At 44.4% G+C, this 24,161-nt stretch overlaps 1 protein-coding gene across 11 annotated transcripts in view; it reads right to left on the reverse strand.

The window, feature by feature from the left end:
• BTRC (beta-transducin repeat containing E3 ubiquitin protein ligase) overlaps positions 1–24,161 on the reverse strand; it is a 545,063-nt gene that overhangs the window by 432,946 nt on the left and 87,956 nt on the right. The gene's annotated exons all lie outside the window — the stretch shown is intronic.

Consider the following 24,161-nt stretch of genomic DNA (forward strand, 5'->3'; position numbering starts at 1 on the left):
TTGAACAACCAGGTTTTGAGTTTCTGCTTAAATTTTTTTGGACAGAGTTCTTGGAGTAAGTTGGTTAGCATGGAGTTCCACAGCTCAGGTCCTGCTATGGATAGTGAGCGCTCCTTGGTGGAAGTGAGTTGAGTGAGTTTGGGGGAGGGTGTTTGTAAAGTGGCAAGATACTGCGTTTGGGTGAGTCTGGTGGAGGAGCAAAACCGTAAGGAGTCATTGAACCAGTACATATTTGGGTTGTGGATGGCTTTGTGTATGAGTGAGAGTTTCTTGAAGTGGATCATGGAGGCTATGGGAAGCCAGTGGAGTTGTTTAAGAATAGGTGTGATATGCTCTTTTTTTCTGGTGCTTGTCAAAATGCGTTGCTGCGGCATTTTGTAGCAGTTGTAGAGGGGCAATAGAGTTTTTAGGAAGGCCTAGGAGTAGGGCGTTTGAGTAGTCTAATTTGGACAGAATGAGGGACTGCAATACTGATCCGAAGTCGTTGAGGTGGAGGAGGGGCTTTAGTTTCTTTTAGTGCATGCAGTTTGAAGTAGCAATCTCTCAAGGTGGAATTAATGAATTTTTTTAAGTTAAATTCGGTGTCAATGGTAACGCCTAAATCCCGTACTTGTTGTGAGACGGAAGGAAGGGAGGGCAGTGTGTTAGAGGGTGGGGGTGCGATGATGAGTTCTATTTTGTTGGTGTTTAGAGCTAGGTTGAATTTTGTAAGTAGGTTGTTGATGGAGAAGAGGGCGCTATCCCATGTTTTTATAGCGTTGGAGAGGGTGTTGGTAATGGGTATGAGGATTTGCACATCGTCGGCGTATATGAAGTGAGGGAAGCCAAGATCTGACAGGAGATGGCAGAGAGGCAGGAAGTAAATGTTAAAAAGTGTGGAAGATAGCAAGGAGCCTTGCAGGACACCTCGTGTTATGCTGATAGGAAATTATGAATCCAGGGCTATTTTAACTTTGAAATGTCTATGTGAGAAATAAGATTTAAACCAGAGGAGGGGGATCCCTGAGATGCCAATTTCAGATAGCCTGTTGATAAGGATCTTGTGGCTAATGGTATTGAAGGCTGCGGATATATCCAGTAGAGCTAATATGAATGTTTGGCCCTTGTCTAAGCCTTTGAGGATGTAGTCAGAGAGTGAGGTCAAGAGTGTCTCTGTACTGAAATGTTTTCGGAAGCCATGTTGGGATGAAAAGAGAAGGTTGTGCTATTCCAGGTAGTCGGTTAGTTGAGTATTGACAGTCTTTTCAAGAATCTTTGCTAAGAGAAATAAGTTAGATATGGGGCAGTAGTTGGCTAGATCCAAGGGATCAAGTTTTGGTCTCTTGAGTATAGGTTTTACAATAGCTTGTTTAAGTGGGTTGGGTACATTTCCAAGGGTCATGGATTTATTAACGATGTCAGCTATGGGTTGGGATATTGTGTTGGGGATAGATAGGAGAACTTTGGAGGGGATCGTGTCTGATGAATGGGTGGAGGGTCTCATTCTTTTTAGAATGGATTCAATTTCTGTGGAAGTAGTAGTCTCAAAGGTGCTAAAGTTAGCATTGGTGTTGGCGGTCTGTGGACTATAATAATTTTGGCTGGTATCTCTAGTTATATAGAACCATAGGACGGAGGTTTCCAAACCCGTCCTGGAGGACCCCTCATCCAGTCAGGTTTTCAGGACATCCACAAATAATATGCATGAGAATATTTGATTGCTATGGAGGCAGTGCACACAAATTTATCTCATGAATATTCATTGTGGATATCCTGAAAACCCGACTGGCTAGGGTCCTCCAGGACAGGTTTGGGAACCAGTTGCATAGGATATTTTCTACTATTCTCTTATCAAGTTCTTTCCATTTTGCCAGCAGTGAAGTGAAATTTTCATTTCTGATGGCAAATGTAAATATAGAAGACCTGTTTGAGGAGAGGCAATTCTTGATTAATCAGATCTTAAGAGTTCTTATTTTGAATAAACCTAAGGCACCATTTTTGAGACTGTCACCAGGTCAAAAAAAAATGACTACACTGTCTGACATAAAATTGTTTATTACTTACAGTAAACTAGATATTTTGTCATTAAGCAAATTGATTTCACCCATCGTTGGTCAAAAATCTCATTTACAAATGGCAGAAATCTCAGGAAGGAGTGATTCAACTCTTGGCCCAATTAAAGATGCATTTATGTTTTTCCAGTATAGATATTACCTGCATTGATATTACTGCCCACATTGAAGGACAGGGCTCTGCTTAAAATGTTATTTAAGTGAGTAAATGTGAATATTTTCTGTTTTGTAAGCAGTATCATTAGTACATTTGAAACACACTTAGCTAAAAAGAGCGACTGGCATTGTCCGATTCTGGTAATGCTAATTCTTAATTGGGACTGGGCTGTGTAGATTAAAAAAAAAAAAAAAAAAAAAAAAAGATCTAGAGGACAGAACACACCCTATGGATTTTATGATCCAAATTATGTATCTTAGTAATTTCATGTACAAGGTTTCTTGATCAAGGTACAAGTACAAGTACCTTCTAAAACCCTAGATACCTCAGATAATGTTGGAGTAAGTCCTTTGAAACAATCTGCAATGAGGAATTGAAACATGGTCTGAATTTATAACCGATGAACTGCTTTCATGATGGTTTTATTTTCTTTTGGTATCTTTCAAATCTTGAAACCAATTATTTTTGTAGCTTCCTATATTAACAATTTTTCTGATGCTAGATTATTTACCAAAACATTTTGAATTTTTTTTTAGTTTTCTCCTAACAGTTCCAAACAGAACACAAACAAAATTAATGAGAGTATATTTATTAAACTAAAGTAACAGTTCAAGTAACATCAATATTGTATAAATACCATATTACATCAATAATCAAAGGCTAACCATTTTTTTTTTTATCTATTGTGCTGCGGTCCAAAGAAAATCCATACAGATAATAACAATCAAACAGAACCCTATACCCTTGTATACAATCTATACATGAATGTACCTCTTTTCTTCTTCATAACCATCACATAGCATACCCAATGCTTCACATACTCTTCTTCATCGTATCTGATGTGTGAATTCATTCCAGATTACCTATGATAATCAATGGGCCAAAATTGCACTACTACCTAGTCCTCAGACTAAAGATGGCATGTGTGTCTACAATCACTTAATTAAATGTACATCCTCCTGCAGACAAAATCCAATCTGCTATGAGATGTCTTCCATAGATCAAATATTCTTCCTCCTATGATGGACACACTAAATCAATGCTCTTCCCAGTAAACACGCTGAATGAGTACCTTGCCTTTCCCAACAAGAGACCCTCGTTTCACCACAATGGCTTCGTCAGGAGAAGCATAAACTGGCATAACACCAAAAAGATCGCTGTTGTCAACGGCATACACCAACACCTACAGGTAAATTACAGCTCCATCTCAAAAGTACTCTCAAATGAACAGATGATCGAATACCGTACCACAACATCTATGTTCCGATAAAACTCTTCCAAACTCCTCTCTTATCATGACGAATTCAGTCTTCAAAAAATTGCGTCTCACCCACATGAAGTTCCAAACAGAAGCCATCGTAACAATGACAGCCCAAAAAGATTGCCCAAAAACGTACTGTTGTATCGGTAGTTCTTTTCAAAAGAGTAGTGAGATATGAACTTGTGAAGAAAAAAAACTCATGCTGCAGCTTTATCACCATCGTGAGCCTTGACTTGCTCCAACAAACTCATGCCTCACTGAGCATAACAAAAGGGACACAATTCACTAGTCAGGAGCTGTAGAGTTCTTGTTTACAAGAATTTCAAGTTTACTGGTATAAACGAAACAAAAAAATGAGTGACTGAGGGCTTCGGCCCATTCCAGACAGAAGGCTGTAGATCACTTATATTTCAAATTGCCAGATCAGTTCTTCTTCATGGACTTAAGACAAAACCATAGGCAAAAATTTAAGGAATATGTGTAGTCACTAATGCCCTGGAACTCAGACTATGCATGCCAAAGTGACCGCTACTAAAATATGACATTGTAGGCCAGGTGCTTCAACTTACAAGAGACCAGAAGCTTGAAAGACGTTTTAGTAACTAGATGAGCACCACGCTGAAATTCTGACAGTGGGAGGCATGATAGGGGCCATGAAGTGAATCCAGTTCTACAGAAAGACATACAATGCAAAATTATATGAAAATGGATCTACCTCTACATGGTGGCAAAAGCGCCAGTTTCGCCAAGATGAAACTTAACTGCGTCAGATATCAAACTGACTCAGCGATATGTAGAAGGTACTCAAGCAGCTTTCATGTGAAAAGGGAGAAAGAAGCTAAGGCCTTTGCAGAATACAATGCTGGGACAATGTAGCAGAGTCCCTGATCTTATTGATCAGAGATAGGGAATCTCCCAACCTGACAGGATCGTGATGGATCAGAGATTGGTCAGAAGGCACGCCTGTGGTCCCCTTCATTGTCAGGATACAGTGGTACACATCCATGCCTCCAAAGAGGAGGATGATGACTGAGGAGGGGATCTACATAAGTCCAATGGAGAAAGAACTGGCAGTAACTCTAAAGAAACTGACCCTTCCTCTTCTCCCTCTGAATCCTCAGTAAGAGAGACCCTGAGAGAAAGGAAACTAGCTATGATATCCAATGGACTCACACCCAATGGTAAAGCTTCTCGAGGGAACACTTTGATGTCTCTGGGACTTTCTAAAATCCTGTGTAGGAAAAATCTTGCACAAGAGAGGCTCCATCCTTCAGGCAGTAAGGAACAAATTCTTCACCATCTCAGACTCATCCTCTTCTGATACCCATAGCAGGCAACACTGAAGAAGAGCTCAGTGTGACAGGCACCAGGATATGGGACACTCTGCACAGATGCGCTCTGCTGGTTGGAGTCAGGCTACAGCATCAGTGCTAGTATTCCTTCCCTTCACGCCAATGCTCTATTTTCCTTCATAAATGAATGACCACCTCTGGATGCCAACTTGCTCTATGGCAAAGAAACTGCCCACGCCTTGGTGCTCTGCAGCAAAGGAACTGCACACTAGGGGGCTTGAGCAACTGGGAAGAATAGGCTACTAGTGCCAAAGAGATTTCCTATGCTGTGCAAGACTATGCCACTTGCAGAAAAAACTCATTGAGGAGACTGAAGGGAATAATCTCAGTGTCAAGATGGAGCCTGCCTCAGCGGAGCTTTATACCAATGATGCTATTTTCTTTGCCACAAGTACAGTGGTCCTGGAGGGGATCCTTTGCATTGCTTAGGAGCTCTTTTTGATATCTCCTACATCTTGAAGTTCCAAGTCATGCTCATACCCTGACCTGTGACAGCTCTGGATATCGGTAACAAGAAGAAGAGAAAGCCTTCCCTGCCAAATTAAGGGACAAAGTGAAGTCCAACTCCCAGCACAACCAATGCTTCTTACATTGCCAAGAGCCCAAAGAGCCCTTGTCGCGAGAAGTAGAGTAGATCTTTAGGGCCTTACCCGAAACAGACTTTTGGAGACCTTCCAGGCATGGGTCTGAAAAGCCCGTGGAGACATCCAGCTGCAATTAGAACAATTTGGAACACTGTGGTCAGGGCCCAAGTAGTGGTATCACAGAACATGGATGTCTACGATACCACGCCACCCCACTACATTTTTTATTTGCTCAATTTTGTAAATCACAATTTTATTTTTTGTCATTGCCTTGATAGCCCCTCACCTGCAGGGCTTGAACCCACAAACCACAGGTTTCTTCACCTCTAGTTTTTTCATCTTCAATCTTTATATGTTTTGGTTTTTTTTAAACAAAATTCTGTTGAGGGGCTATCAAGGCAATGACTAAAAATAAAATTGCGATTTACAAAATTGAGCAAATAAAAAATGTAGTGGGGGGCGTGGTTTCACCGCAATCCAAGATGGCTGCACGTGCTTAGAGCTCCTGGACCACCCTTCTCCCGTTTACTAAATTTACACAGTTTCAGCGCTCGTTTCACCCCTAAGTGCACCTATAGGACTTGCTACGCAGACCGGATGGCGGCTAAAGAAAAAAGTGGCAAGTTACAGAGATTCTCCTTTGTTAAAGCGGCACAAGAACTACAGGCGCTGGGGCCTCCTCGGACAGACAGCATGGCGGACGAGACTGATGGTTCCGAGACGGAGGCCCCGATTCTTTCGCCCCCCCCACACCACTGAAAAACTGCCAAAAGATACTGAATTTCCCACTAAAGCCCTGTTAAGAGACTGGTTCATGGAAATCAGGGCCGAAATGAAGCAACACAAGGATGAATTGCTCAAATCCTTTGCAGAAACCAGAGAAGAGATGAGAGCCCTAGGACAACGAGTGGATGAGATAGACACCACAGTAGAAGGACACGCGATGGCGATTCAAGACTTCTCCCGATCCAGCCGGGAGGTACAACAAGACATGAACACTTTGAATGACAAAATAGAGGATCTAGAGAACCATAACCGGAGGTCTAATATCAGAATAAAGGGAATACCAGAGACTATCTATTTTGCTGACTGAATACCACCAGGGAGATCTGTATTTTCATCCTGGCACAAGAAGCGGGGAACAATTCACCGGCATGCAGCGTAGCGGACACAGACATCCAAACAGAAAGGGTGCATAGATCCCTCGGTCCACGCCGCCCTAATGGCCCCGGGGACATTATCATTAACTTTCAGCGCTTCTCTCAGAAGGAAAAAGTAATGGCGATTGCCAGGAATAAACGGTTTTGGTCGTGGAAGGGCCTGGAAAAATTGCACTCTATCAAGATCTTGCCCCCAGCACATTGAAGAAGAGATATGAGCTCCGGGCAGTTACCCAGGCCCTACGCAACGCAGATGTCAGATACCGATGGCAATTTCCCTTTGCGCTATCTTTCCAACATCGAGGCATCACCCACCGGCTGAAAACAGCAGAGGAGGCAGTAAAGATCTTTGCCCAAGCGGGTTTGGAACTCCATCTTCCCATCTCACAACCAGCGAAACCTCCTCATCTGGACAGTCGACCACAATGGCAGCCGGCAGGGAAGCGGAGCCACAGGCCCCGCTCCCACGTGGCGCCCCTCACTGATGCTCTCTCAGATCAGGAGTGACCCTGCTGGACTTGTCGATCAGGAAATCTCTTCAATATCCTTTACTCATAGGGGGTGGTGTATGACCGAAATATTCTGACCTGCTAATTCTGAAACTTGTTTGTAGAGCCTGCAGCTGTACCATGTTTAGCTATAATCTGTTTTCTATGTTACTGTACTACTGTTAGACATGCTCAAACGGGAGGGGGGGGCATGTGGCTTTTTGGTATGTGGGATCACACCCCACAGGAGGGAATCCGAAGGGGAGAATGTATGGATTCGGAACTTGGGGTCGATTATCCTGGTCCAACAACCTTTTGCGGACTTTTCCCCTTTTGCAACTCTGGACGGGTTTTTATGGTCACGGGTTGGGGCTTTTCTCAGGTCACACTATGCTCTGATATTTTCTATGTTTTGGGGGATGAGGATGAATTTCTCTCTATTCTAGTCTACTATGATTAGATTTCTCTCTCTTAATGTGAAGGGCCTAAACACCCAGAGGAAGAAGGACATGTTACTCCGGGAACTAGTAGCCAGAAAAGCTTCCTTTGCCTTCATACAGGAAACCCACATCCGCAAGAGGCATGAGCATTTGATGAGATACAAGGAATACCCTGAGACCTTCCTGGCTGCGGCGAATAATTCTTCCAGATATGTGGGGACGTGAATTTGATAGCGGCCTCTGTCACCTTCGAACTGTTAGCCCAGAGACGAGATACCCTGGAAAGATATGTCCTTATTAAGCTCAAACTGGGTAATACCATACTCACACTGCTTTCTATATATGCACCACTCCAGGAGCAATCAGCGTTTTGGAGGCAGATTCAAACCTTATTGACCACTGAGGTAGAAGGCTTTCTAATCATTGGCGGGGACTTTAATATCACACTATGCCCGGAGAAAGACAACTCCCATCATCACAGTCAACACTCCCATCGCACAGGACTAAAAGTGAGATCTCTCCTCCGCCACATTATGAGCAGCTGGAAGTTGTCCAACATCTGGAGGCATCACAATCCGACAGCACCGCTGTTCACATTTTACTCCAACCCTCATGGTTCTTACTCGCAAATTGACCTCTTCTTATTGGACCAATGCCTCCTCCCTAGAGTCACCGGCACGGATTTACATCCTATCACATGGTCTGACCATGGCACCGTGACTCTGGACTTAGCGGATGGGGACGCAACAGGGGGCCAGGCATATTGTAAGCTGAATTCCTCACTTCTAAAAGACGGCAATTTTAAAGAACGACTTACTTCGCAAGTGAGAGAATATTTCCAGCTAAACAGCGATCCTGCAGTTCCCGTTAGCACAGTCTGGGAGTGCTCGAAGGCTGTGGTACGAGGCTTATGCATCGCAAGGGTGGTGGCTCTCAAAAGGGAACGGGAAGCTAAAAGCAAAATATTACAGGCCGAGATAGAGCACCTGGCTAAATTGCACGTGCAGAACCTTTCAACTAAAACTTACTCCAAACTAGTCGATGCTTGTCAAAGATTACTGCAATTACATGCGGATAGGCCGGCTTTTCAGCTAGAAAGAACCAGACAGACTTACTTTGAGGGCAGCGACAAGGCGGGCAAACTGTTAGCATGTCAGTTGAAGATCCGAACAATACAAAGCATGATCGCGAAGATAAAAGACTCAACAGGAAATCTCACCACTGACCCGGTAGAGATTCGGAGGAGCTTTGTAGATTTTTATGCCCAATTGTACAGCAAAGATGGGAATATACAAGACTGACATAAAAGGCTACTTAGCAGATGTGACACTCCCATCATTAACTGTGGAACAGAAAGAATATCTCAATTCACCAATCACAGAAGTGGAAGTAAGGGATGTCATCAAACACCTTCAAAACGGGAAATCACCAGGACTGGTCTCTCCAGTGAATATTACAAAGCACTCTCAAACGAGCTGGTGGGTCACCTGGTATCCCTCTTCAATCACATTCGAGAGGGTGGTTCCTTTCATGCGCACTCTAACACAGCTGGTATCGCCATCATTCCTAAACCGGGAAGAGACCCCACCATCTGCGGGTCATATCGGCCCATATCGCTCATTAATCAAGATCTGAAGATACTGGCTCGAGTCTTGGCTCTACGGTTGAATCGATACTTATCCGGATTCATATGCTATGACAGGTGGATTTTATCCCTCAGCGCATGGCGGCAGACAACGTTCGCAAGATTCTAGACCTCATGTGGTGGGTGAAGAGTGAACAAATCCCTGCAGTCTTATTAGCCGTTGATGCGGAAAAGGCCTTTGACCTTGTGCACTGGCCTTTTTTGTTCCAGACCCTGGCAGCTATGAATTTTGGGGATTCTTTTCTCCAGTGATTACGGCAACTTTACAACTCCCCGAAAGCAACGGTAAAGGTTAACAAGAGATTTGGCCCAAGCTTTGAAATTGGAAGGGGCACCAGACAGGGCTGCCCCCTGTCACCCCTGCTTTTTGCCAACTTCCTAGAGTCTTTTGCTACGCGCAATCGGCACTCGAAGGACATTCAGGGCATCGAACTACAGGACCGACAGTATACCATCTCATTTGCGGATTATATCATGTTCACCCTGGCTGATCCCATGAACTCCCTGTTGGAGGTGCAGCAGGAGATGGCAGCCTTTAGCCGAGTCTCTGGATTCAAGGTGAATCTCGAAAAGTCTGAACTTCTCAACATTACTCTCAGCCCGGCAGACGTCGCTACTATCAGAGGCACTTTCCCTTTTAAATGGGCAAAGAAGGCTCTTAAATATTTAGGAGTTTATCTAAACTCCTCTCTGGAAGACCTCTACCAACTCAACTATGTTCCTCTCCTAAAAGCTTTCGATCGAGACGTTCTTCAATGGCATCAAAAACTGTTTTCCTGGCTGGGCAGGATTGCCATCATAAAGATGAATATTTTACCTCGACTTTTCTACTTATTTACTACACTACCAATTTACTTGACATCCTCAATGCTGAAAAAGCTACAAAAAAAAATCTTTGACTTCATCTGGAGACGCCGGCCCCCTCGTGTCGCCCGGACAATGTACTTGCCGAAAATAGCCGGAGGCTTGGGGGTACCGAATCTTCTTCACTACTATGTCGCCTCCCAGTTGAAAGCCATTGTAGATATCAACAAACAGGAAACACCCAAACAGTGGGTCCAAACAGAACAAGCTATGCTGAGGCCTATGGCTATTAGTGCCTTATTTTGGCAACCGCGTCATACGTGGAGGCCCACTTCGTGCATACCTTGGGCTCTTCGAACAACATTGCTGGTATGGAACACTTGGAAGACTAAGCTGTTGGGACACTATTCCTATTTCTACCATTCTTCCTTGTACCAAACATCCCACTTTCCAGCAGGTCATTGTTCGTCCTCCTTCACATCTTGGGCTCAAGCTGGTATTATGACTATCAGGCATATTTACCAAGGGGGACAAGTGCTGTCTTTAGCGCAAGTTGCCCTTCAATATGACGTTTCAGTGACCAACTATCTCCCTTATGCACAGACCACCACTTCATACATTCTCTCATTAGGAGGCAAGAACTGAGGCCCACATGATCCCTCTTTGAAAATTTCTGCGTGGGAGCAGACAAGCTTACCAAGGTCACCTCCAAGATATATGGCTTACTAAACAACCTTGATCCACTGCCCCTGCCACATATCAGTAAATGGGAACATGACTTGGGAGAATCCTTACCGCCCAAAGAGTAGGGATATATTTTCAGATGGTGGGCCGATGCTCCATAACAGCACGACTTCAGGAGAACTGCTATAAGTTGCTCTATAGGTGGCATCTGGTCCCGGAATGCCTTCATATCATCTCTACTGAATACTCCCCCCTCTGCTGGCGAGAGTGTGGATCAGTGGACACATTCTTACATATTTGGTGGTCGTGCCCAAGTGTGGCACGTCTTTGGACGGCGGTGGAATGCTGGCTCTCTAAGTTACTTCATACGCCTCTTCGGTTGACCGTTAAAGCGGTACTTCTCAATGGACCCCTCCAGGGGCTTGACAAGGATCAACAGAGGTTTAGTCGGCACGTGAGGATAGCCTCTCGGCTCTTGATAGCTCAGCATTGGAAAAGCTGCCCACAGTGGAAGAAGTCATTACTCTTTTATGGCATCACAGGCGCCTCGACTATCTCACAGTGGTGCGCCACAATCACCTCCATTCCTTCCGGAAAACCTAGAGCTACCTACTAGCAATTTAACAGCTCCGTTTAGTTGCTACCTTGTAGTTCGCGGATGAACGGGTACCCTTCACAACCTACGCACTTTCTTCTCCCCCCTATGACGCTGCAAACTATGCGTGATTTTGGACTCGTTCCTTATCCTGCCTTTTCTAACAGTGTGGCCTGGGCTGGCCCTACCCACTCTAATTTCACATAGACCGTCCTTCCAGAGTTTTCTAGTTGGTTTGGTAGATTCCATAGCTTAATTATGACAGTATTTTGCACGCTGTCCGCATTTACTTTGCTGAAAACTGTAATGTACCGGGATACCTGGGAAAAAGGGAGGGGGCGGGGGGTACAAATAGAATGTTGGGATATCTAAGGAACATGTCATTTATTCACATGCCTGATTATCACTGTATGGACAATGAGCATTGTAACAGTGCGCTTATATACCAGTTGTCTGTGTAGTTTACAAGTCACAGAATGGTTGTTTTTTTTGTCATGTTCTGTATAAACTCAATAAAATATTAACAACAAAAAAATGTAGTAAGATTTTTAGAGAAACTGGAAAAATCATCCATGCAACAGCTGGGACAAAGGAAGACTAAAGGGCTCACAAGACAATCCATGTGAGGGAACTCCTGTGCATGCTGAGAAAGACTTCCGAGCTCTGAGAGCTGGGTCTGTGTAGGCGCCCTCAGACATCACCACCCATTAATTAGGGCTGATTTAATCCTGCTTGTTGATAGAGAAATGTATTATAGAAAAATGATTAAAATCAACAAGGCTATGATTATTTTAATTTCATTTCATGTAATAATAAAATGCATTAATTACTTCACACTGGAGGCAGAGGTGATGTACAATAAAACACTCATAAAAATACATTAACCCAAAACAAACTTAACTAAAATAGATCATATACAAAGATGCATACTCTGCTCTGGAGACATGCTGACACTGAATCACAGATTAATCATGGGGAACCAGGGTTTAAGATTTAAAAGACTAAAAAAAGATGAGTGTTTAGACTGGATTTGAATATGGCCAGAGAGGGGAGCATGACACACCAAAAGCAGGTTTCAGGCGCAGCAGCTTTATGACAATAAATATTTCAAAATCTGATGTATATCTAGTCTTATTAATTCAATATGGTAACTTGTGGTTTTGACATGTTTTTTGATATTGGAAAAACAAGCTGATAAAGAAATCTCTACTAAAGCAAACCAAAACAAATTCTAAATACACTCTTAGTAGACCTCATCTGTTTAGCAAAATCTAGATAAAAGATCCATAGTTCTCTTTCATTTCTATTCATGACAAAATGTCAACTGCCCATCATACTCAATTTTGTTACACTTTTCTTAGTAAGATATTGATGCTTTACTTCCTTACAAAGTACTGTTTCTATGTAATTTGGCTTTCCTGGACTCTATATTATTTTAAGGTGAATGCTTCATTCATATGGATATATCAAAGAAAAAAAACCCCTACCTTACTCAAGAACTAGTGCCACTAAAAAGATACTAGCAGTGCAATTTTTCATAGCTAATAGAAAGAATGCGCAATGACTAACTTTAAATCTCTCCCCCTTATATCAGTCCTTCTACCGCTCATTGTGATGCCAAAGGGAACAGCAATCAGAGCAGAGATGTTCAGTGTGATAGAGGTCAGGACACTCTGGATCAACGCACCAGAAACACGACCTTGTTTATTTTTTTTCTGTATTATTGTTTACAGGCTACTTTGTTCATGTACCTGTGGTTCTTAGCTAAAAGATGAAATTACAGCCCAGGATGAAGCTTTCCAGGCACACATCCAATTTGTGTTTCCATTTCAGAAAACAAAAGGCTTCTGAGGCCCTCGGGCTGCCATTCAAACTTGGAGAGGCTGACATTTTTAACAGCATGAACTAGAGACTCTGGCAGAGGGAATGATCTAATGCATTTCTGACTTGTCAATCAAATATCTCACCTCTGCTGTCTTGTACACAGTTGAGGACTATCTAACTACATTAATAAATGGGGAGGACTTAATACAAGATGGGGTGCTCCAGCCACATGCTCCTGAACATTCATAGAAATGTGTTCAGTCTTGCAGGTATGAGCATGCAAGTCAAGCACAACACAGACACGTTTCCAGTATCACTGGAAAGCAACCAGAGAATCAATATGAAATACACTTCTGCTAAGTGCTTCCTACATGGTTCTGTTTCCTTTTATTCTCTATATCTTATATAAATGGATACATTACAGAAGCTGTTTTCATGCATGTATAATTCACATTTCTCTCATCAAACTTTTGAGCAGATCCAAAAAATCTAAGTTAAATGATTGGAATTTTCAACACAATTGTAAACCTCAGTTCCCCAAAATCTCAGTGAAGTAGGAACAAGTACAAGAACTATTTTAAAAACTGGAATATGAAATAGGTTTATATTTTTTATTTACCACCATTCCTGTAGGCATCATAGCAGATTTATAATACATATCAAATACAATTGTATATACAACACAATCAATACAGAAAACATACACAGCATCAATCAAAAAATATATGCAACATGTGCATGCAAAAGATTCTCACATAAATCCTCAATGAAAATTACCATAAATACTTACAAAATAAGATTATGATGGCAAAGGAGCACTACTGGAGTTAAGGAATGGCACATCAAAATTAAAAGTAAAGGTTTTTTTTTCCTCCACTCATCTAGTTCAACCCTCTATCTCCCACAAGAAAACTCACGCTATTTTTGAATTGGTATTACAGTAACTTACTGTACAAAAATTTGAAGAAATACATTCAAAATCAAATGAATTATATGAATAGAACTCCAAACTTATTAAACTGTTAACATAACCTTAAAGAAGCACTAAAGCCTGGATTTGCAAAGGCCCACGTACGTAAAAACCAGGGTTTACGCACGTGGCTGGGCCTTGCACGTGCTGCGCACATTTTAAAATAGGCCCGACCATGCACGTAAACCCCCGTGCGCACAAAAGGGCCGGGCCCCGAAAAGGGACCGGGCGGGGGCGTGGCGGAACAGAGGCTGGCCGGCTGCTGTTCCGGGGAAGTGCGCGCTGGCTGGCTGCCGGCATGAGGAAACTACTTCTGCTCCGGAGGAGCAGTACATAGTGAAATAAAAAAATTTGTGGTAGGCAGGATTAGGGATAGAAGATTAGGCGGGGGGGGGGGTAGGGAACTGGGGGAGGCCCGATTACATTACCGTGCATATTTACTGAAAATTCGCCCCCTTACACGCGCATGGATTTTAAAATCCGGCACGCATGTGTGGGCAGCCATCGGATTTTATAGCATGCACGTGCTGGCACTCGCATGTTATAAAATCGGCGCATCCATGTACATGCGCCAGGAATCGCACGCACATGGACGGCCGCTCACTCCTTTTAAAATCTACCCCTAACTGAAAAGAAGTCTAACTGACCTTAGCTCAAACTCATCATATAAAAGTAGCATACTATACGAATGGTAGTAGAAACCAAAACTGTGACATAATTTAAAAATGTTTGGGAAAGAGTACAGATAGGGAGGAGGAAACAGGTAACATAAATGGAGGGAGCTTGAGTATTTGCTCAATCATATGAAACTTGATAGGGCCAAAGAAGGGAAAATACAAGCCAATGGGCAAAGAGTAGTGATATGACCGCATCAGGTTTCCAAGAAGACTGAAGTAACCTAAATGGGGCAAACATAGTTAAAACCCAACATCAATGACAATGGCTAGGCCAAATGTTTCTATACAATAGTCTCAAATTTTGGTGGCTATGTGAATTATTACAAAACTTGATAGAAAGATGGAACAGGCCTACAGGCCTACATGGCTTTCTTTCATGTTTACAACACTCTTGTAAACATGAAAGAAAGATAAGGCCTGGAATTACTACCTCCACTGGTAGGCTAAAGCCATAACTACTAGTATTCGGACATGCTTGGGATGGATAAAAGGCACGGGGATGCAAGGGAAGCTGACATGTTTAACTATAGGAATTTATATGCTCATCCACATAAAGTGGTAGAGCACTAAAGGAAGGCAAATGGGCAAACTGGATGGGTCAACTGATATTTGCTGCCATTTACTGTTACTAAGTACAAATAAAAAAAATAAATGCAGCAACATTCTAATAGGCAAAATACAAAGCAAACAATTATCCTCAGTCAGAATCTGTACCATGTGTAAAACTTCTATATAGCTCCACCTCTGACACAGCCTTTCTGGTAATATTACCCAAGGAAAAGTCCAGTAGGAAGTAGAACTTTCAGGCACAAGTTTGGATATTTATATTTTCTGTGCCACTAAAATTGATGGAACTAATTAAGACCAAGGTTTCTGTTTTAATCAGGCTTTCCCAGTCAACACACTTTGCTCCTGTTTTAAGATTATTTTATATTCTATTTGACTGTTTTGATGGATTTTTTATGCCATGTATATTTTGTATATTTTCTGGTTATGTTGCTATTTTATGATGTTGTACCCTATCTTAAGCCTTAAAGGAAACAGGCTATAAATAATAATTGAGTTAATAAATAAATACATGATATTGGTTAGTCAGAGTGTGCATGTGTTGGCCAGAAACAAAACAGGATCAACTAGTGGATGAATGGAAATTGGTCTGACAGACATTTAGCTCAGACTAAGAAGCATACTAAACCATAAATTAGAGAAGAGTGTCGGGGTATATTTCTGTTAGCCAGAACAAGATGGACCCAGGCAGTGACTGACAGGAAATTTACCTTTACTCTAGACTATCCATGAGTACTGACAACATGAAATTACCACACTGAACACCTGTTCTTGCTGGCTGAGTAAGCCTCAAAACTCTGTAATCCCAGAACATCAGTCTGACATATCTTCCAATAAATTGAACATACTGGATAATACTGCTTATGCACAAAGTAAACAAACCAGATTGCAACAGATGCTTTTTCTCCAAAATAAGAATCACTAACCATATGATGAAAAAAAACTAAGTATTGAAAGATTCATACTACATTGTTATAATTGCTGTATCAAAACAAAGGAAGATCAAATCATGCATATACATGGAATTGGAGCATTTAACTTATGCCTTGTTAAAAATGGTCTCATACTTGTCAGGTCAAGGTCATTTTTAATGAAGTAAATGCTAAGCTCATGGTCAATCTTCCTGCCTCCCCTCCAAATTTCACCCCGATTAGTTCACTGGAGGCAGACTTTCATGCCTCTGGATGGACTGAATTATCACATTAGTGCTTTCCAGCCTGAAGTTGAAAAGCGCTAAAAACAAATTCATACTAGAAAACCTGTTCAAGCATTTTGTAGTCTAACTGACCCAATATCCTTTCAGATAACTTTTCACTAGGAAAAAAAATCACAACCGACATACCAACTAAACAAATACCATCTGGTTGCCCCCTCATACTCTGATAACATGTAAAGGAAAAGACCAGAATGGTTTGCTTGGAACTGATTTCAGGTTGGTATACTTGGGAGTCTAAGAAATCACATCTACCATAGGTAGGCAATACTTTCATTTTTCCCCACTGACTAACATGGAAGGACACAAGTGTCGCAAAAAATGTTTTAATTTTTTTTTTTCACTCATAAAACCTATCACATGTAGGTAGGAAGAAGAAAAATGCCCAAAACTGCATAGGATCTGAGGAGAAACAGGTTCCATGGCTCACTAAATATTATAAATCAATAACTAAATTCACCACAAGAAGGTGTACTGTTAAATCTCACTTACCAACTATTCATACTTCCTCAATGTTCCAGAAATGAACCAAAAATGATACCTATAACAAATTGCTTTAGAACAATATTGCAAATTGTCAAATATATATGAAGAGATTGGTGGTTTCATATAGAAATTAAACTGGTACTGACCGGTAACCAGTGTCATGATGTTTTTATAATCATAAACCACCAACCACCATCTTCCCTGAATTGTCCATATTATTATTTTTTTTTTTAAATCAAAATTCCAATAGTGAAATAAGTTTCTTTTCTTTCAAATTTAATACTACAATGTTAACTGTTGCCTGTGCTCAATATCAATCTCTTTCTAAACATCAAACTAGTGAGGATTTTTATATGGCATCAGAACATTTCATCTTACTGCCCCTTCCAGTATGAAGGTGGTTGGTGGTTTATGATTACAAAAACAGCATGACACTGGTTACCGGGTCGGTACCAGTTTCATTTCTATATGAAACCACCAACCTCTTCATATATATTTTACCAATCTCTTCATATATATTTGACAATTTGAAATATTGTTCTAAAGCAATTTGTTATAGATATTTTTGGTTCATTTCTGGAACACAGAGGAATGGTGTGAATAGTTCACTAAATATGTCAGTTCTTCCAAGGCATTAGTGTCAGACATTAAAAAAGGATGGAGAGTTGAGGGAGATGCATACGTCTAGTAATGCCATAAAGGTTAGTAGTAATAGTAGTAAGCTGTCGCAGTAGTAGTCGTAGCAGTGATGGTAAAGCCTAATTTTCCCATGCCAATAAAAGGTGCCATAATATAGTAACTTTAGTATTTAAAAATCTCTTAAGTTTCAAGAATGTGGGATTTAAAATGTCCATGTTCAGAAAGGATTAGCAAAAATGGATATAGAACATGTCCATAACAACAGATTTTATTGCCAATAAAAATATTTCTCATCTTATTTTTATGTATTTAAAATATTTACATTCCGCCTATAATGGCACATACATATTTCTGTTATCCTTAGATATGAACAACAGAAATAGCAATCAGCGAAACACACAAGTCTTTGTTCTCTTGGTAAGAAGCAAACTCCTCAAAGACAGAACAGCAAATGCTGCCTAAGTCTTTCGTGGTTAGAAGACAGCTTGCATGTTAATAACATTATCATCAGAATAAACATTAAGCTATAATGATGCTGCTTGTAGTACAGTGTTATGAACATCAGCATGGATACCAATAACGCATACATATGTTCATCAAAATATATATTATGGAAGCACACAATTTATGATTTTATAGTATGTTTTTGTGACATTTACATGAATTCTTATTTATGATTGTATTGTGTGTTTATATCATATTTATGATATATGTTTTTAACGCTTATTTGATGTTTTATGTATATTATGTATGTTTTTTGGAAACTGCCTCGTATTTGAGATAGTGCTGTCTATAAACTTTTAAAATAAATAATCCTTAGCATGTTTATATGTGGTTCCCACCCTATACACTTAGGCCTTCACCAACCCAATCCATAGTGTCACATGGTCAATGAGCCCGTTTACCACAAGAAAATTATTCCTTACCTGCTAATTTTCGTTCCTGTAATACCATGGATCATTCCAGACGGTGGGTTATGTTCCATGTCCAGCAGATGGAGTCAGAACACAAAATTCCCAGGGGAGGACCCATATAACCACGCCTCCCCTGTAACAGCTCTCAGTAACTAGACTAACAAAGCCCAAAAGAGAGAGACTAAAAACAGAGGGATCAAGTAATCAAAGAAGGAATTGAAATAACCACTGTCCAAATAAACAGCAACTAAATTCTGAACAGTGAATTTGCGAACAGCAGTGCGTGAACAAAAAAGACGCGCAGTATTCGAAATACAGAGTAAAAGATTGTTAAGACAGGTAGGCAGGGATGTCCCACAAGCAAACCCCCAAACCAAGGGAGGGTGTCTGGAATGATCCATGGTATTACAGGAACAAAAATTAGCAGGTAAGGAATAATTTTCTTTTCCCTGTACATACCAGGATCATTCCAGATGGTGGGATGTACCAAAGCTTTCCCATCAAGGGTGGGCCGCAGACAGCCCTGCTTGTATTTCCTTGTCTCCAAGCTGACCGCCCGACGGAGCACTAACGTCCAGGCGATAATGTCTCGCAAAAGTATGGATCGACTTCCAGGTGGCCGCCCTACAAATCTCCTGAGTGGAGACGGAGGAGCTCTCCGCCCAAGATGTCGCCTGGGCTCGAAGAGAATGAGCCTTGACAACCAGCGGAGGGGACTTACCTACGCCAAGGTACGCCGCTATGATCGCTCCCTTCAACCACCACGCTATAGATTGTTTGGAGGCCATGCAACCCTTCCGGGGTCCGGACCAGAGGATAAACAGATGATCGGAGAGCCAAAAATCATTAGTCACCTCCAGATAGCGTAGCAGAGACCGCCATACATCCAGTCTACCCAGGTCTCCAGACTCAGAAGAGGCAAAAAGATGGTAATTCCACCGATTGGTTGAGGTGGAATGCCGAAACCACTTTGGGGAGAAAAGAAGGAACCGTCCTCAGCGAAACCCCTTCAGGCGTGAAACGAAGGTATGGCTCACGACAGGATAGGGCCTGCAGCTCGGAAATACGTCTTGCTGAACTGATTGCCACGAGAAAAATGGTCTTGAGAGTGACGTCCTTGATGGTAGCCGAGCTTAGAGGTTCGAACGGCGAGCCACAGAGGACTCGGAGCACCAGATTCAGATTCTACGACGGACAAGGTGGGCGAATCGGAGGCTTCAAGTGTTTCACTCCTTTAAGGAAACGGGAGACGTCCGGATGCGAGGACAGAAACTCCTTATTTCCACTGCAAATAAAAGCCCCCAAGGCCGCCACCTGAACCCGAAGAGAATTGTAAGCAAGACCCAAATCCAAACCTGCCTGCAAGAAGGAAAGGACTTGTGGCACTGAGGCCTGCATGGGAAGAATGTCATTCGCGCCACACCAATCCTCAAAGACCTTCCAGACTCGAACATAGGTAACAGAGGTGGACATCTTACGTGCTTTCAGTAGCATTGAAATAACCGGCTCCGGATAACCGCGCCTCCTCAACTGACGCCTCTCAAAAGCCAGGCCGCAAGACAGAAGCGATCTGCCTCCTTGAAAAATATTGGTCCCTGGCGTAGAAGACGTGGCAGCTGACCGAGATGAAGGGGACCCTCCACCGTCAAATTGTGCAGATCCGCGAACCATGGTCTTCGGGGCCACTCTGGCGCCACAGGGATCACTGGCCCTTGGTGTGCCTCTATCCTGCGGATGACCTTGCCCACGAGGGGCCACGGTGGGAAAACATATAAGAGACAGTGGCACGGCTAGGGCAGGACCAGCGCGTCCACGCCCTTGGCGCCGCGCTCCCGCCTGCGGCTGAAGAAGCGGGCGGCCTTTGCATTTCCGGCGGTTGCCATTAGGTCTACGTGCGGTGTCCCCCATCGCCGTACTATTATCCGCATCGCCTGCTGCGAGAGCTCAAACTCTCCGGGATCCAAGTTTTGTCGGCTGAGAAAGTCCGCCTGTACGTTGTCCACTCCCGCTATATGCGAGGCCGCTAGTCGTTGGAGGTGAAGCTCTGCACACTCCATCAATTTGTCGGTTTCCAGAGAGACCAACCGACTTCTCGTGCCTCCCTGGCGATTGATGTACGCCACTGTAGTCGCATTGTCCGATAGCACCCTGACTGCTTGATGGCGTACTATGGGGAAGAAACCCTGTAACGCCAGACGGACCGCCCTGGTCTCCAAGCGGTTGATGGGCCACTTCGACTGTTCCTCCGTCCATCAACCCTGGATTGAGCTGTCCCGATAGACCGCTCCCCAGCCTGTCAGGCTGGCGTCCGTGGTGATAATCACCCAATCCGGGTCCTCCAGCGACACCCCCTGAGCTAGGTGCCGCGGTTCCAGCCACCAATGGAGACTGATGAAGGTTCCTCTCTGAATCGGAAGGATTGCCTGGAAATCTCTCGACACCGGCTGCCACCGGGAGAGTAGGGATCTCTGCAGAGGCCTCAGATACGCAAATGCCCAAGGAACCAGATCGATGGTCGAGGCCATGGTCCCCAGTACCTACAGGTAATCCCAGGCAGTGGGTGTCTCAAGCGCCAAAAATCCTTGAATCTGCTGACGCAGAGAATGAGCTCTGTCCGGATGCAGAAAAACCCTGGCATTCTTGGTGTCAAAGTGAGCTCCCAGAAAATCCAACAACTGGGACGGGACCAGGCTGCTCTTGGTGAAGTTGACATTCCACCGCAGAGATTGGAGAAGTTGTACCACTGTGTCGACTGCGAGGATACACTGTGCTCGTGACTGCACGGATGAGCCAATCGTCTAGGTAAGGATGCACAAGGATGCCTTCCTTGCGCAAGGTTGCCGCCACTACCACCATGATCTTCATGAAAACACGTGGAGCTGTGGCCAGGCCAAAGGGAAGAGCGCGAAATTGGAAGTGTCGACCCAAAATTTTGAAGCGTAGGGTAACGCTGATGAGCTTGACAAATTGGTATGTGGAGATACGCCTCCGTGAGATCCAACGAAGCCAAGAATTCTCCCGGATGAACTGCCGCTAACACTGAACGGAGTGTCTCCATGCGGAAACGAGGGACTCTGAGGGACCGGTTGACCTGCTTGAGGTCCAGGATAGGACAAAAAGTACCTTCCTTCTTGGGAACCACAAAGTAGATTGAATAATGCCCCCGGCCCAGTTCGGCGGCTGGCACTGGCACTATGGCCCCCAATTGAAGGAGACGATCGAGGGTCTGCCGCACGGCTCCCTGTTTGATTAAGGACCCGCAAGGGGAAAACAGGAACCGGTCCAGAGGAGCACAAACAAAATCCAAAGCGTAACCGCGTCTTAGAATATCCAGAACCCATTGATCCGACGTGATTTGGACCCACACTTCATAGAAGAGAGCATGGCGACCCCCCAGTTGAGGGACCACCTCGCGGGTCCGTCTGGCATCATTGGGTAGATTTAGCGGATGTACCAGCACCCTGCGCTTCCTTACCCTGGCGGCGCCCACGAAAGGGCCGGTTCCAGGAGTGCGAACGAGAAGAGGGAGCTCGAGGTGGCTGTTGCCTCTGAGGACGCGCTCTCCGCTGGTTACGATAACGGTTTCTGGAGTAATTATATGATCTTGACGAACGGGGTCGATCTTCAGGCAACTTGTGCACTGCGTTCTCATTAAGGGACTTGATGATCTGATCCAAGTCTTCACCAAAAAGATACCTTCCCTTAAAAGGAAGGGACCCCAAACGTGTCTTGGAAGAGGCATCAGCCGACCAATTGCGAAGCCAAAGGAGTCGACGCGCTGAGACCGCCGCCACCATGGTTCGGGCTAAGACCCTTAAAAGATCATATAAAGCATCCGCTCCAAAGGCAACCACGGCTTCCAGTCTGTCCGCCTGGTGAGCCTCAGCGTCTGGTAAGGACTGGGAGGTGAGAAGCTGCTGCACCCACCGAAGACCCGCTCGCTGTGCGAGGGAACTGCAGATAGCCGCCCGCATCCCTAAGGCCGAGACCTCAAAGATACGCTTGAGGTAAACCTCCAGCTTCCGATCCTGCATATCCTTCAACGCTGTCCCTCCAGTGACAGGAATAGTGGTATGATTTGTGACCGCTGATACCACAGAATCTACGGCGGGAACTTTGAGAATTTCCAAAAAATCGGCTGGCAGAGGATACAATTTTTCCATGGCTCTACCGACCCTAAGGTTGGCCTCCGGGGAATCCCATTCCAGAGTGATCAACTGCAAGATCTTGTGATGAGTGGGAAAAGACTTGGCTAGAGGCCGCAGTCCTGCTAGGAGGGGGTCCCCCTTCTTGAGAGCCGGGTCAGGCCCCACCGGTTCTGGAGGGGGATCAATATCCATTTCCTGGAGGATGTAGGGAATGAGGTCATCTAACTCCGCCGCTTGGAAGATGCGGAGGACCCTAGGGTCGACGCCCTCCACCTGGGCCGCCAAGGTGGAGTCGTCCACGTCACGGTCCTGGGATTGTCCTTCCCCCGACGAAGTCTGTATTATTGATGGTGTCCCGGTAGGGCCACGAGATGTCCCCGCTCCCCCACCTACTAAAAGGGGGCGAGCCTGAGGGAGGGTCCCACCCAGGAGGGGGCAGGACATGGTATCTTGGGGGGAGAGGGTCCCCAGGTCCCGAAGGTCGTGTCTCTGCTCTGAAGAAAAGCCCTGTGAATTCAGGGGAAAAGGCCTGGCATCCTGAGGGGTCACCCACCGGGGGATCCCCCCTCTGCCTACCAGGATTAGACTCGGAGTAAGGGTCCAAAACGGGCCTAGAAGTGGGGAACGGATTATCCGTGTCCTCCTCAGAAAGCGCGGCATCAGAATCTTGCAACAAAATAGCCACCGTTCCCGCGTTGAGAGGGAAAGGGGCCTGGCGCTTCCTTCCCACGTGGTCTGCAGCTCGAACGTCCTTGTTAGTAGCTGGCGCACATTCCCCCTCGGGGAAACAACCTGAGCAGAGACCCTCTTCAGAAAATAATCCGGCCCTGTCGGAGCCCTCACAAGGCGCCGCGAACTGCATCGCCGCAGGGAGGGGGGGGGGGGGAGGTTCTACAGGTGGCTCGCGCCTAAAATGAGCGCCGACCTGGCAACGGACACTTGCCCACCGACCTGAAGAAGAACTGACGGGGAATTACCCTCCCGACAGCAGGCGGCCCCAGGGAATGGTGCTTCGCGGGGCCGCAGGTCAGGACGTCGGTCGCTCCCCAAAAGGGAGGGGGAAAACCTGGGTCAGGAGGGAGAGGCCGGCGCTACCGACTTTCACCTCAGAGAGCCGAATGGAGTCCAAAAAATTGCAGTCTTCTGCTGAAAAAGAAGATGAAACAAAAATACACTTACCCCAACTGAGCCCTCAGTGAGGAAAATGAGAAAAGAAAGAAAACAGGCAACAGCCTGTCAGCAAGTCACCAGGCTAGAGAGCGATGAGCCAGCACCAGCGGAGAGCTCTCCCCCTGCTGTAAGAGGAGCCATAGCAAAGTGACCTAAACTGTAAATTTAAAACTTCCTATTTTTTTTTTTTTAAACTTGATCCCCCTGAGGAGGTAGCCCTAAGCTAACAAGATGGGGACCACAAGTCCCCTGCTCACATCTGCTGGAGTCAGAACGTTACGAGAGCTGTTACAGGGGAGGCGTGGTTATATGGGTCCTCCCCTGGGAATTTT

The sequence above is a fragment of the Rhinatrema bivittatum genome, chromosome 7 (assembly GCF_901001135.1).
Source record: "Rhinatrema bivittatum chromosome 7, aRhiBiv1.1, whole genome shotgun sequence".
Classification (NCBI taxonomy): Eukaryota; Metazoa; Chordata; class Amphibia; order Gymnophiona; family Rhinatrematidae; genus Rhinatrema; species Rhinatrema bivittatum.